The sequence below is a fragment of the Cryptomeria japonica genome, chromosome 9, assembly GCF_030272615.1.
Source record: "Cryptomeria japonica chromosome 9, Sugi_1.0, whole genome shotgun sequence".
Classification (NCBI taxonomy): Eukaryota; Viridiplantae; Streptophyta; class Pinopsida; order Cupressales; family Cupressaceae; genus Cryptomeria; species Cryptomeria japonica.
The window spans coordinates 197045544-197062159 of record NC_081413.1 but is presented as its reverse complement, the minus strand read 5'-3'; the positions used below and the strand labels follow the sequence as shown (position 1 = coordinate 197062159).

Sequence of the window (16616 nt, the reverse complement as noted above, 5' to 3'; positions counted from 1 at the left end):
AATTTTTGAGATAATTATTCTATAAATTGACTTCTCTTTTCAATCAATCTTAACCACTTCTTGAATAGCCTCATGTTGTCAAATTCATTTGTAATCTTGCTTCTTTTCTCACATTTGCATTTTGTAGGTGAAAACCACATATTTGGAGGAGAAAGAGAAACAATGGAGGAGATATAAAGGAGATTTATGTGATTTGATTTGCATTTGTTTTTGAAATCTCACTTTCATTCCTTTATTGAGTGTGATAGGATCATGTCTTAGCTTATTAGGGTTTGTGGTTACCTAATTGATTGCTTTGATGTTTTCTATGGTTCCTATGTACACTAATACCTAGTACCAGTAGTATTGCTTCAATTGTTATTGGTTTTAATAACACTCTAATACTTTGTTACTCTTGAAGTCAACTTCACAACCTAGTATTTTAACTTAGTCTATTTTACTTAACAAGCCATGTTAAGGGTTTCATCCTAGTTTATGAAAGATAATAACCTCCTATTATAGCATTGAGGTCTAGAATCGTGGTTTGGTTGCACGATCAAGGATTGCATGCCCCAATTTGGTTTAGCTAGTTATTATTAATTACCATAATGCTTGAATATATCCAAATATCCTTTTGAAACTAAGAAAAAATTTACATAGTACATTTATGTTACTCATTTAGATGCAATCGCCACTTATCTAACATAAAGGTACTAATACTTCATAATCAATAGACAATGATAATAATCACAACTAGATGCGAACATAGACATTTATTTATTTAGTTATTCCATCTGTGTGTACTTACATGCATACAATGTACATACATATGTGTATTTTTCCCTCTACCTCTTCGCTTTACATCATCAAGAATTATAATATTTTCTTTTCATTTCCTTTTAATTATGCAAGGAAAAATACATTTATAGGTTTCATGTTAAGATCCTATACATAATACTACTGGCAATGAAATGTATGTACCCCATATTAAGTTAAAAGTATCCCTCATTATAAGATGAATCCCAAAACAAATATTGTCATTGGCTATTGTAAATAACATTATTTCCAATATATTTTCCTATTTGTTGTAAATCCAAATTTTATTATCTCTACTAGTCTTACATTAGAAACAAATATTTTCATTAGCTATTGTAAATAACATTATTCCCACTATATTTTGTTTCTTGTTGTAACTCGAAAGTTTATTATATCAATTGGTTCTACATTAGAAACATATATTTCCACTATATTTTGCAGTTTGTTGTAAATCCAAATTTTATTATATCTATTGATCTTAACAACACATACATTTCCTATAATTAGTAGTAATAATATTTTTAGGAAGTGGTTATCCAGCCCTTAAGATGCACCAAATAATAGGTGATGATGCGCAAAGATAATTTCTATATTAATGCACCCTAAGAGCTGAGTAGGCATTTCCATGTTTTTATGGAAACTATTATTATCATTGATCCTCACTGATGGTAATAATGCTTAGATAAAGATACTATCATAATGTTACCCTATGTTGATTGTATCGATTCGCCAACTAAAATAGACCTGATTGGACTTGTAGCTCATAATTAAATATTCCATTTTATAGTACCTTATTTGCTTTTTATATCTTATGTGTGAGCATGTAAGTTAAGAAAGGTTAAATTTATAATTACATCTGTTGTAAAGTAATGCATTCTCTATTAACTGAAATGAATTATACAATGTAACCTTAACATTAGCATCCTGTCTTGCATTAATTTTCTAAATTTTATTTTGCTTCACTCTTTTCTCAATCTCCTTCAACCTTTGCAAGGTTTTATGAAAGATTCACAAGGATCAAAATATGACCACCGTTTCTATTGGTGCCTCATACGATACTTCATTACTATCCTGACACGCGATGGGATTGACCTACTACCCTTCTTATCTTAAAAGGGTACTGTGCTGAGGGCTCTTCCTTAACTAGTGATTAATCTATGTTTATAGAACAAATCAAAATCCTGCATTTCTTTATCTAAATTTCTCTCCTATGTGTGTTACGGACAACTTGCTCAAATCTTCATTAAATATAATTAAAAAAATGTTGAAAATTAGACATGTTTAATCTGAATTGACTTGTCATTTCTTGCAGTTCCTTTGCATAGATACCAAGAAAAAGAACACACGAAAAATAGACGTGGTGGTGTTTGTAAAGAAGGTGCAGATACATTAGGGAGAGTAAAAAAACAAGTACAAATTATGAGCTGTAATAAGGACACTTGTGAAAGTTCCTGCATGCAGATTTTATATAGAACTATTTTTTTTTCCAGCTGTTAAGAATTCACAGTAGCCAGACATGCAAACAATATACGTGGAGATTCACACGAAGCTTTAACTCTAGATTCAGGATAGAAAATAAAGGTGTTTCTATAATTCCACCGTCTGGTAATTCTAATCTTTCCTGTCTGGTAAAATGTAATTCTAATCTTTCCTGTCTGGTAAACGTATTTTTTCTCAGTTGCAGTTCATTTCTATCAAAGCTATCTGTTTGGGTAAGTTTTATATTTCAATTACGTTGTCATTTCTTTGAATAAACACATTGTCATAGCCCTTCAAATTCAGTAAATCATTTTCCATTTAGCTTTCATCATCAGCTACTAATATAATAATATCTCTCAAAATTGGAGATTTTCATCCTCTACGTTTGTTGGAATAGGCTCTTTCATACTAGTGATGCTAAAAATAATCATTTGATCTAGTTTTTTATTTTTATTTTTTTATTTTTTAAATTAAGTTACCCATGTAAGAAAAACTGGGTTTCAACCTTTTCATGATCTGTACATTTTTTACATTAATGAAATAATGGTAGCCTGGCTCGTCACCTCTCAATGTTGCGCTATGAGTCCCAAGGCTACCACTGTGCCTTTCTACGCAGACCTTTTATTGTTCTCTTGTGCTCTCATTAGAAGTGTCACTACATATATCCATTTTATGTTATTCTAGAAACACTCCTTGAAAGAGGAGTAACATAAATTGATTTAGCCTCATCATAAGCAACTTCACATACCACTTTCCTGAACTATTAAAAGTTTATATTGGCCTCTTTTTGAGGATTTGAAGAATTTGAAAGAAAATTAGACATAATTTCTTATTAGTACTGTATAAAACTCTTTCATAAATAAATGTTGGTTGAATGTGTAAAACAATATGTCAACGATCAACTGTTTGTAGTTGAATGCCAGTGGCATAAACTTGATTAAGATTGATGATTATTGGTTCAGGTATAACTAATTTGGCGAGTTTCTTGGAAGGTCTAATTATTGGCGGTTTGGCAAACATTTCAAACACAAAAGAGAGTGTTAGGTGAGGTTCATGTAAATGCTTAGGTGAGGTTCATGTAAATGCTAATGGTAATTTGTAGATTGATAGTTCTTAATGTTAGTAGAGTTTCTTATTTGATTTTTTTTACATTCTATGTTAGTTGGGATTTTTTTGTTTGGAGTTTCTTGAGTTGTACTGGTATACAATTATTGTGTTAGTGAAGGAATGCTTGTCAGCAGTCAACTTTGTTAAATTTTCCTATCATACTCCGAGTGTGATCAGATTTGATTGTTGTGTAGCTCGAGTTGACTAAGCCTCTTTTCTTTTTTAATGTTTGTTTTGATGTTTTTTTTTAATCTGTTGTAGTTTTCTCATGTTTGGTGATGAATGATATCTTTATTGTGAGACTTCATGAGATAAGTATGTGCTCATAAGTTAGATTTCTATCTATACCAGACTCTACACTGCAAGTGCATTCTATATGTGGATTTAAAATGCTCAATTCATTATTGCCCCATTTTTCTGCATTAGATTGTTCTTAGGTAAATTAAGATGTCCTTAGCCATGCACATCTTTACAATGAACATGGAAGATAATTTATTCCTTTGAATATAGGTTTTCTATGTTGTGTTAAAAAAATTTGTACTATGAAATGGTTCTTCATCCCCATCGTAATATCTATCATCAATCTAAGCAATATTGGGATGTTTGTGATCAGTTTTGGTTAGGGTTTGGGACGAATGTGGGATAAGAGAGGAGGGTTTCTTTGTGTTTGCCATACATTTTGTGTGTTAGATATAAGTGAGGTTGGAATGGACCAATTATAATGAATAAAATTTATTGAACTCCGATATTGTTAAATTTAACAAGTCAACCTAACATTTTGCAGATTCATTTAAACATTATTTGCATTATCTACTTACAAGAAAGCTGATTCTTATTTTTCAAATTTGTCCTGCCAGCATTTGGCCAGAACTTGGCTGCAACGTAGCTCTCGGTAATGCTTCCTTCATTGTTTGTTTGTATGCATGATAATAGTTGTGTATAAGTTGTACTAGGTAATTTCCCAAGAGACTTTGTTGGGACCGGTCCATATATTAAGTAAAATATTAAGTGTAGAGAATGATAGGCAATTTTGAGTCTTTAATACTTTTAAATCTAGAAATCAAGGTTTAGTGTGTGAGATTTAAATCATCATTCTACTACCTTTTTGAATATTGACCATCAGATCAATCAAGCGTATGAACTTATTAATCTACTGACCAAGAACTCATAGATGCATAGTGCTGGTATGAGCTGACAAGTGATCATCTCTTCCTAAGATCAATCATGTCATTAAGGAAGATAGGACAATAGATAATGTGTGGGTTTTGAATTGGTGCAATTTTGCTTTCCCAAGAAGTTTGCATTCATGCTCATTACTAACCTGACTTGACTTGTCATCTCAGGAATGTTACAGAGCTATCCAAAATGCTACGGTGGGTAAGGCTTAAGATGGGTTTCTTTATTATGCAGTAAAAAAACCATTTCAATTTGTATGGATGCTAATCTTTGTTATTGGTGTTGAATCCCACATGCTCTTTTTATTGCTCAATCCACAAATCTGATTTTATACCCACAACTATAGGCGATAGAAGCTTGAGTGTAAGCACACTTATTCTTACTCAGATATGTGCAGATAGAAACCAGTTTATACGATGGAAATAATGAACATCCAATTTGAAGAAGTTTTCTATGGCCTCTATGACAATATGGGCATACAGAATGTATTTGTGTAACATATTATACTTTGCTTCATCCCATTTATCTTGTTCTGTCACTGCCTTTAAAGACCATTCATCAGCCTTGTTAAGAAGACAGTGAAGGGAGGTTGACAAATTGAGGACGGTGGCATCTCTTACAAACCAGAGGCTTCAAGAACTTGTGACATCTCCTAACGTGCCTCCACAAGAGTGTGATGACAAAAGGTAGAGGAGGAATACAAACAAACAATAATAGAGATAAATCCAAACAACTATATATATATATATATATATATATATATATATATATATATATATATATATATATATATATATATATATATATATATAGATATAGATATCAGAATCATTCAAAAACAAATTGAAGATAAAGCTGCAACTCATTGTATGTTCAGAAACATAAGATCAAAATAACTTTCTTTTCAAACTGCCTCTATTTCTTAACTGTAAATTGTTGTTGTTACAGACTTCGCTTTTATCTGCCTGCTTGTTTTGTTCATACAACTAAAAAACATAGACACCCCTTGTTCTTGTTGCAGCAATTTTAAACTTCTTCTCTACAACATAAAAAATAACTAGGCTTTACTGATATACTCAGTTAAACAGATTAGGATTTAGGATATGCATACAAATTCTACAAGAAAGATTATTAAATGGATTCAGTTTTCAAAAACACTGTCCTGCAGCATGGAAGCCCATACGTATGTGAAGGTGAAGAAGAAATCATAGCTGAAATGTGCTACAAAGGAGTAAGGAGTAAATGATGGTGGTCAGTGATTAATTCCAACACTCCCCCTCAATCGCAACTGCCATCTATGATTCCTATGTTATCTTTTTTATGAAGAAAACTTTATTTTCCCAATTGTTCCTCTAACCTACAATGTTCCAAAATGATTTCTACATTGCTGATCAACTCCATAATGAAGTGACACCTTGTGTCAATATGCTTTCTTCTTTTGTGAAAAATTGAGTTCTATGATAATGCTATAGATGAGTTGTTGTCACAATTGATCTTTGCTGCCTTGTCTTGTTTGTACCTCAATTAATTCAACATTATTCTCATTCGTATTGTTCGACAAGCTGCCCCTGTAGCTGCTACATACCCTACTTCAGCTGATGAAAGAATAACTATTGGTTGTTTCTGAAAGAATAACTATTGGTTGTTTCTTTGGAGTCCATGATACTACACCTGATCCAAAATGAAAAACTTACTAGAAAGTATTATTCCTATCATCTATACTCACTGCCCAATCACTATCGGTGTATCCTATCAGCTTGAATTCATTTGACTTTGAGTAGAGTATTTCATAGTTCTTTGTTCCATTAACATTTCAAAATTCTTTTTTTTTAACTTGCCAATGTGAAACTTTTGGACACTCCATGAAATAAGACTAACTGCAAACATTATGTCTAGCCTTGTGGTTGTTAAGTACATAAGACTTCCAATTAGTTTTTTATACAAAGTTTGATTTACATAGGCTCCTTTGTCATCTTTACTCACCTACAAACCTATCACTATTGGTGTCGGGGCTGATTTGCAATTCATCATATTGAACCTCTTCAAGATATCATTTGCATACTTATATTGTAAAATGAAAATACCTTTATCACTTTGACTTACTTCATTGCCAAGAAAATATCTCATTAAAACCAAATTAATCATCTCAATTTCATTTTTCATAGCTAATTTGAATATGTCAATTGATAGATCACCAATGAATATCATCATCAACATATAAGCATACAATTATGATCTCACCTTGGTCATTCATCCACGTGTATAGAGTAGGCTCGTTGTAGCACCTATTGAAGTCATTGTGTTAAAAAAAAAGAATCAATTATACTATACCATGCTCTTGGGACTTGTTTGACTTCATAGAGTACCTTATTGAGCTTGTAAATTTTGTTTTCATGTCCCAACATCTCATACTCAGGTGGTTGCTCCACATAGACCTCTTCTTCTAATATGTCATTTTAAGAAAGTTGATTTCACATGCCTTTGATATACTACCTGGTTTTTTTGAGCTACTATGGCTAATATTGTTCTCACAATGTCTAAATGAATCATGGGTGCAAATGTCTCATTGTAGTCTACCCCGGGTTGTTGTGAAGAACCTATTGCTTTGAGCCTTGCATTATGCTTTTGCACATCGCCATTTGCATTCAATTTTTATTGTAGTCTACCCCGGGTTGTTGTGAAGAACCTATTGCTTTGAGCCTTGCATTATGCTTTTGCACATCGCCATTTGCATTCAATTTTTATTGTAGTCTACCCCGGGTTGTTGTGAAGAACCTATTGCTTTGAGCCTTGCATTATGCTTTTGCACATCGCCATTTGCATTCAATTTTTTTTGTAAATCCACTTAACTCTGATCACTTCTTTTCCTTGTGGAAGGTTAACTAAATTCCATGTTTCATTCTTTTCAATAGAATCTATTTCTTCATCCATTTCTTGCACCCATTTTTCTTGTTTAATGGGTTTTTCAAAATGAATTGGATCACTTACATGTGAGTATAAATAAAAAAGAGAAGTCTGACCTACATTATTTTCACCTTTATTTTTCTCATAAATCTCTCTTAAACTTCTGATTATTTCTCTTCTTAAGCTTGCTAATGTGGGGTTTGACAGGTCACTTGAACTTGTTGAATGTGGACTCGATGGTTTAGCACCAAGAGTCCCAAATAAAGATGGTGTTTGCTACATATTTGATGGATTATTTTATTTAGTGTGTGGGGTTGTCCTTATACTTGATAAAGGTGTCATTTGTCAATTTGGTTGACCTTGAATGGTTGTAGGAGTCAATTTGAAGGAGTACTTACTGATATAAAATCTTCATTTTCTTCATGTGGTATGTTGGTTGCAATATTGATTATTTTATTCAACCTTCTATCCCATGCTTCATCTTCTACAAATTGCACATGTCTTCTAATTATAACCTTTTTGCTAATTGGATTGTATAACTTGTAAGCCTTGGATTCATCACTATATCTCACAAATATGCATTTTTCTCCGTTGTTGTCTAATTTTCTTCTCAATTCATCTAACACATGTACATATGCCACAAATCAAAATACTCTCATATGAGAAACATTATATTTTCTTCCACTCCATGATTCTTACGAAATCACATTGATGATACTTTTGGTGGGACATCTATTCAATATATATGTTGCACATGCTATAGCTTTATCCCAATATTCATTTGACAAGTGTTTTCCCTTCAGCATGGTTTTTGCCATTTCCATATTTCTTCTATTTTTTCTCTCAGCTACACCATTTTGTTGTGGGTTATATCTTGTAGTGAATTGTTTGTGGATTCTATTATCTTTATAAAATCTTATGAAATCATTTGAAATGTATTCACCACCTCTATCAATTCGCACTACTTTGATGTTGTGCTCATAGTGTTTCTCAACAAGAGCCTTGAATTGATGGAAATAATAAAACACCTCATGCTTTTGTTTTAGAAAGTAGACCCATATCTTTCTTGTATAATCATCAATGAATGTCAAGAAGTAGTAGCTTCCACTAATTGAGGGTGTTTGCATTGGTCCACACAAATCTGAATGAACAATCTCCAATGGTTTGTTTGCCCTTATTGACTTTCCTACTAAAAATGATTCTCTATGTTGTTTACCCAAAATGCAGCCTTCAGAATATGGTTCATCTATTACTGGAAATCCCTTCACAATTATTTTCTTATGCAATAGGTTTGAGCTTCCAAGGTTTAGGTGCCCAGATCTTAAATGTCTTAGCCAATTTTCATCTTTAATTTCAGCTTGATGAATTACTTTGGGGACTGTTGCAACTTTTTCTTCATGCACGTATGGGTTCATTGAGGGATGTTCTTGAGAAAGCTCTACCTTTAAATCTGGTTTTATACTTAGGGGAAACATTCTATTTCTTGTCATTTGAAAATTTTCTATGATTTGATTGATTTAAAGTTCGTCTAAAATTGTGCATTCTTTGTTCTCAAAAAAGACTTGATACCCCTTTTTAATGAGCTTCCCTATACTCATTAAGTTATGTTTCAGCCCAAGAATAAAATACACACCTGAAATAAACCTTTTCTCAACCTTTTTGGTTAGAATATTGATACTTCCTTTACCCATAACTAAAACTTTGTTTTCATTTCCCAATGTGACATTTGATTTCATACTTTCATCCAAACTTGAAAATATTTCCAAATTTCTAGACATGTGATTGCTACAACCTGAGTCTAAAAACCATATGTCTTTTTCACTTTCTTGTACAAAATTACAATCTATGAATATGTTGTCTTGGGTTTAGTTTTCCTTAGTAAAATTTGCACTTTGTTGCCTAGAATCATATTATTTCTTTGTGCATTAATTTAAATAATGCCCATACTTTTTACAATAATGACATTGGATTTCAGACTTGTCATGTAGCTGATTTTTTCTTGCATTATGACTTGGGTTTTGGCTCCTACCTCTCCCACTTGAGTTTGATGGGCTACCTCTTTGACCTCTATATGAGTTTCTTCCTCTAACTTTAAAATTTGGTCTTTTCCTACCTCTACTATGGCTGATTGAAACTTGTGTCTTGAATGCATGCTCCAAATTTGAAATTTTTGACCCACTTTGGCTATGATCATGATAAATTAGTGATGCTTGAAGATCATCCACTAAAAAGTGTGAGAGATTCTTTGTCTCTTCTATGGCCACCACTATAGATTCAAATCTTGTAGGCAAACTTCTCAAAATATTTTCAACCACTCTCCTCTTTTCAAGTGTTCCACCATGAGATCTTATTTGGTTTACCAATCCAATGATTTGAGTGAAGAGTGATTCTATTTTATCTAATTATTTCATATATATTATCTCAAAATCCATTCTTATCATTTGCAATTTAGTTATTTTCACCTTTTCCATTCCCTGGCACGTTGTTTGAAGAATGTGCCATGCTTGTTTTGACTTTGTGGTTACTTGAATCCTTGGAAAAATGCTTGCATTCATTCCTTCAAAGATGAAGAGGAGGGATTTTGAATCCTTATTTCTATTTCCCTTCAATATGTCTTTCTCTACTTGATTCAATGCATTATATGATGTTGCATCAGTTCATTTTGGGTTGTCATTCTCAACAAACTCCAATAAGTCTTGAGGAAAAAAGAATGCCTTCATTTTAATTGTCTAGTAGTCATAATTTTTCCCATTGAACTGAGGAATTTGTGTGTTTGTCAAACTTGTGCTGGGAGCTACCATTGTTGACTACAAATATCTTTCTTGAAAAAGCCTTTTAAATCCTTGAAGGAATTTAAAAATCTCCAACGAACTGACCTTTAGCTCTGATACCATTGATGGAAAAAGGCAGAGGAGAAATACAAACAAATAATAATAGAGATAAACCCAAACAAAAGAAGAAACTAATATTTATTTATACACACACACACACACATATATATATATCTATATATGTGTGTGTGTGTGTGTGCATATACATATACATATATCTAAACATGTATGTATGTTTGTGCTATGAATATTTTAAACTTCTTCTCTAAAAGATAAAAAAATAACTAGGCTTTATGTATATACTCAGCTAGAAACTAAGACTCGTATTAAAACAAATGTATTAAATTCACTAACAAGATATGCATACAATGTCTACAAGACGATTATGAAATGGATTCAGTTTTCAAAAACATTGTCCTGGAACATGGAAGCCCATACATAAGTGAAGGTGAAGAAGAAATCATAGCTGAAATGTGCTACAAAGGAGTAAAGGAGTAAATGATGGTGGTTGGTGATTAATTCCAATAGGGCGATGCTCATAGTGGACAAGTGACAACAAGGCATTACAACTCTTATTTGATAGATTAGTGAACTCCAATGTGGTTAATGACTTGCATAAATATTCTCTTAAACCTCCTCTTGGTTTGATTCCATGTAGAGAGACATGCATAGTTATCCCTCCTTTAAGTACCATAGAAAGTAATTAGGGAAGGTGACAACCAATGTGTTTCTGGAAGTTGTTTATGAGTTAGAGTTTGAGAATAGGGGAAGTTTACTAAGCTAGGTAAGGAGGGTGATCTAGAGTGGAGAGAGTTGGCATGTCCAAAGGATATTTAAGCTTGAGGCTAGGTTCCACATTTTGTTGAAGTTATATTTCTTCAGTGTTTTATTTAGTGCATCCATAAATCTTGTTATATACTTTATTTGAGGGTTACATATATTTAATATTTTACATATGAGTTTGGTTGTGCTTATTTATAGACATAGGTAGTTATAATTGTGACTAAATCCATATTCTTGTAGTTCCTTCATTTAATAGATATAATCTAATAGACTATTACTACATGAATTTTTTGCATATATACATTCTTTTGTATTTTTCCCTTCCTGCTCTCTGTATATAAAGAGATCATTATACAGATGTGTTTTCTTCCACATTAGGTAGCTATGCACATTTTGCATCCCACACAAGTAAACTATAAGTATTTTCATCTTCAAAAACATAGGTATATAATTTATATTCCTATAAATTCTGAAACCTCTTGTTTATGTATGGACCTTACAAATAAAGCATAAATATATCTGTATAGTTTACTATGACTTCTTTGTATATACTAAATTTCCCATTAAATAATATTAATACCTTCAAATGTGTGTACATAGTTTATTGTTGTCATATAATCAATACTTTTTCTAAGTGGTAGACATCTTAGTATTCTAAAATGAGCCTAAATGCAAAAGACATTCAAGTATTTTTATTCAAATATCTATGTTAATAGTTACTTTATGACATTCAATAATTTATATTATTGTTTCAATACAACATAAATGAACTCAAAATGTTTTAGATTCAGATATCTCTTTTTTTTAGGGTTAAGATTAAGATTAATACTCATAGTAGGTGGTATGGAAGATTATCATTAGGTATTGATCTTGAATTTTCTTAGATTATGAATTAAATGGCTTAAATGTTGACTTGGTGGTCAACACCTCGTTTAGGGTTCATGACATGGCTTAACCACCTCCCGTGGATCTAGGTAGGTCTAGCGTTTGTAGCGGGTGTTGATAGCTCAATATTTTGGTGCAATGACAAACATAGCTACAATTGGTATCAGATCCTTGGGTCATGAGTTCAAATTTTGGGAGGTCTTCTTCATTCCGTTGATGCAGAATCCTCAATCAATGCTGGGGGGGGGGGGAATTGTTGACTTGGTGTTTAGCACCTCCTTTAGGGATCATGACATGGATTAACCATGTCTCGTGGATTTGGGTAAGTCTAGCATTTGTAGCGAGCGTTGATAGCTTGATCTTTTGACGCAATTGCAAACATACCTACATTAAAAGTACACAAATTTTCATATTGCTCCTAGTTGTCCTTAGAACATGAATAGAATATGACTATGTTACATCTTTCCCTTAAACACAACTTGAAGGCTTGCATAGCTTACTCTTACAATGCAAGGATATTTACAACTAAACATAATAAAATAACTCTTAGAATTTCATTTTCAAACCTATAAAGATCATCCATACAAGTATGTCATTCGAAGAGGACAACAAGAAATTCATTAAATTTATACCAGCAAATAGGAATAGAAATGGATTTCTCTATCATTACATAGTGTATAGAATCATCAAAACCAACAAAGCTACTATTATCAAGACACTTATGATTTCCATAAAAACATAAAATAACAAATGAAGTGTTAGTCTCCTCTCTTAATGACATAATGAGATCTCTTGAACTCTAGGCATACCACCAAGCAAGAGAGTATGACTACATAACCATCAAGATTGATGGTTGAATCCTTTTATCAAAAGAGAATTACTCATTAAACTACTTGATACTCTAGTGTTCTATCTCTAACACCTTCTTGTAACTCTCAGATACATAGGACTAAATAGTTAACTAAAACCATGTATAAGAAAAAGAAAAGTATACTTATATCTCAATAGGATCCTCCTCTTATTCTTCACCTTCATATCAAAGGTCTCCCTTCCAAAGTAATTCTTCACTTCCATCTTCATAAGAAAGAGATCCCTTTTCTCCTCCTCCAACAATCTTTTCTTCTTCAACAAGACACTGTTCTCCATAGGACAAGTGGGAAATGGTCTTATCTCCAATAATGCCAAGATATATAGAATCTCAACCCTAAACACTCTAACAACATTCGAAGCCCTATACTAGGTCACATTCATCCCACATGCTCACACATTTGTAAAACACGGGGGAGAGAGTTGTACATGACACAACCCCTCAACCAAGCCTTGGTAAGGAATTTAGGATGGTGACAAGTTCCCATATGTTCCAAAACACTTCAAACTCATCACTTACTTTTAAGTTACCTTTTGAGAAGTCAAATAATACTATATCCAGTGCCCAATAAGCCCCCATCCCCTCAGTACTTACCCAGGGTTTTATTTTTACCAAGAAACCAATAAAATTGACCAATTATACTCCTTCAAAACAACCTCAATAATCAATTCAAAATTGAAAACATAAACAAGGGTTCTCATTCCCAGAACTAAATTTGAACAACCTATTTAGACATGACTCTACAATTAACAAGTCTTGATTATAATTACACTAGGCACACATAAAACTTTATACACTTCCTTATACTTCAAAATTGAAATAAATTTTGGGGGTTTGGATGATTCTCGCTCTTGCTCCCTATTTTCATGCACAATATGTAATAACAATATAATTAGATCACAAACATAGCTCATTTTAATTGTTAATCCAAAATTTTATTGGTGAACTATTTATTCCATAATTTAAGTATAACATAACCACCTTATAATTCAAGTCATTTTCATTTATCCATGTATGTTCATACCTCTTTATAACTAAACAATAATAAAAGAATCATAAAATCAATTAAATTTCCTCATATTTTTAAAATGAATTCTCTTACTAGGTGGGGGCCTTACACAAGACTACTATGGTCTACATTTAATTATGTTGTATGATCAACATCATTATCGGAACATCACCTTGAAGGTGTGGTGATGAAAAGATATTAAAAAGTTATATTATTTGACATTAATTACAACTGATTAATAGTTTACATGTTGGTTATTCCAACTGACGTACCCAAGTATCCTCTATGAATATCCAACTTCAATCTACATGGACTTGGATTAGAGGTTAACTAATAGGATTGCAACCATGGATAAGGATCTAATCATAATCCTCTACACTTCAAAGCTTTGTTCAACCTTGGTGGGTGGACCTCGTAGCAATACCTTTTGATCTTAACTCCTTTCATTTGGGTACTACAACTGATATCTTCTCAAATTTTGGACATTAGAGGGTCTATAATTTGGGTGGTCATAGCTATATCCCGGACTTGTGAGCTCTGAAAACTTTGAGAATAGATAATTCTAATTATGAAATTGAAAATTAAAATAAACTTAAAGTAAATAATATGAAAAAGATATTCTCTTTGGTTTTTTAATGATATGTTGAAGTTGATAATACAAGAATCATGATTAGTGCCTATCCATTGGGTTGAGCAAGTTATGAACAAAGTATAGCACATAAAACAACTGCAATTTCTGAAGTAGAAATATCCACATCCACTTGACTGAAGCCTGATATTAACCAAGGCAAGGCATGATAATGAATTACAAGACATACTTGTTATCTGCTGAGAATGCGACAAAATACTTATGTTTGATTAAGCATTTAGTCTTCTACACTAGAAGAAACAAAAATCAAACATACATAAGCATCATTGTGCAAAGACAAAATCAGAAAGCCCTCAACTCTTGATTTCATAAGATTTTCCAAAATACATTGGAGACAATTTCAAAACCATTGAATTTGATTTCAAGATGCTTTTGAAGTGTGCTTCATTTACAAACTATATCGATAAAGAAAACTGAGTAGTAAAATAGAAACTGGGCATATCATTGTATTATAAGCTTACAGACAAACTATACAACTAAACTTTTATGAAGTGTTCTAAAGAAAATACCTAATTTATACATGGGATGAAATGTTCCAATCTTTCCATTATGTATTGACATGTGATCATCCATAGGCTCAATGCATAACATCAAATGTATTATTTTAGAGTTAATATGTAATTGCTTTGAATGTCATTTGTCATGGAATTACTAGGGGTACATATGGTCATACAATGGAATCTGTAATGTAGACTCAACATTTTACTTAGATGTAGTATATAATAATTAAATAATAAAACTTTATTATATCTGCCGTCTATACGAATGGCTGTGTTGATTTTATTATACAAGTACTCCAACAGACTTACTTCGAATTGTTCGTCAAAATTATTTAGCAGCAATATAGAACTAATAATAAATATTATCATACTAGAGATTAGCTTGTAAGATTCGCTGTCCCATTTTAAGATATAAAGATTACAACGCTAGAAATCAAGGATAATAATATCTAATGGCTATACTCGTTTTGTCATAGCCCGCTGACCACCAGGGCTATTGCAAAAGCTTCAGCGGTAGCTTTAGGGGGGCATGCTATGATTTTCGGCGTACAGCTGGCAAGGGACGTCCATAAATGATGATCATCAAGAACTTAGAGAATGCTATGATTGGATTTGCTATTGTTATCATCACTGTCCGAATTGAAATGCTACAATGTTACATCCTAATGACTGATGAATCATGAATATCTATTTTTGTAGGTTTGTTGCTTCTCTCATGGGATAATACATAGCCTATAAAATAGAAAATGCAATTAGACTATATTCGAGGTTTGGAGTGGACTAGACTAAATTAGATTAAATAGAGAGATTCTTCTGTCTACTCAGTAATCATGAAATAAATGAAGTAGCTTAGACTACATAATATTGCATAAAGAGATTGTTCACTCTTGTGACTAAACAATAAATGTAATCCAATAATTTAAATAGAGAGATTGTTTACTATTGTGTGTAAACAATAAATTTCATTCAATATAGACAATGAAATTTGTCTTTTACAAAAACAAGAAAAATCTTGGTTAGTCTTGCGTATGGGATATTGCATGCAATTTATGGTCTTAGATCTAGTCTACAAATATAGACTTATTCTATAATTGTTTGGGATGTTATTGTTATATCATTTTATTTTTGAATTCCTTGTGGATAATGTTTGTCAACATTTTTAAATTTATTTACTTCATGTCAATGTTTGATTTGACTAAAAAGAATGATTAATCGATTATGCATAGCTAGAATTAATGTCATCTAATAGGTTTGATTTTCATTCAATTTAATTGAAAAAAATATGGTTGCATGTTGATGCTAACCTTAATCTATATGTCTTTTCTAACTAAAAGATTCAATTTTAGCTCGACATCATCAATTAGATAGGTTTGAAATATCATTAAAAATATTGAGATACATTTTGAAATGGGTTCTTAATTAAATTCATTAAATTACAACAAATTAAATCTATATACACAATATTTTTCAAAAAATATAACTAAATATATGAAATTGCATAATATTTACTAACAAGACTCATACCATATAATAATATTGGCCTAATATATGTTAGTGATGCATGGGATTTTAGTTAGATTGTATTGTAATATACTTGAACATATCGAATTGTTAATGAGTAAATGTTATA

At 31.9% G+C, this 16616-nt stretch overlaps 1 long non-coding RNA gene across 1 annotated transcript; it reads left to right on the top strand.

Moving 5' to 3' along the window:
- The first annotated feature begins 2423 nt into the window (after positions 1–2423).
- On the top strand, positions 2424–15631 carry LOC131052362 (uncharacterized). The gene is made up of 3 exons (XR_009107318.1): positions 2424–2507; positions 3237–3318; positions 15463–15631. It is a non-coding gene; the product is annotated as an uncharacterized LOC131052362 (long non-coding RNA).
- Positions 15632–16616: the final 985 nt, after the last annotated feature.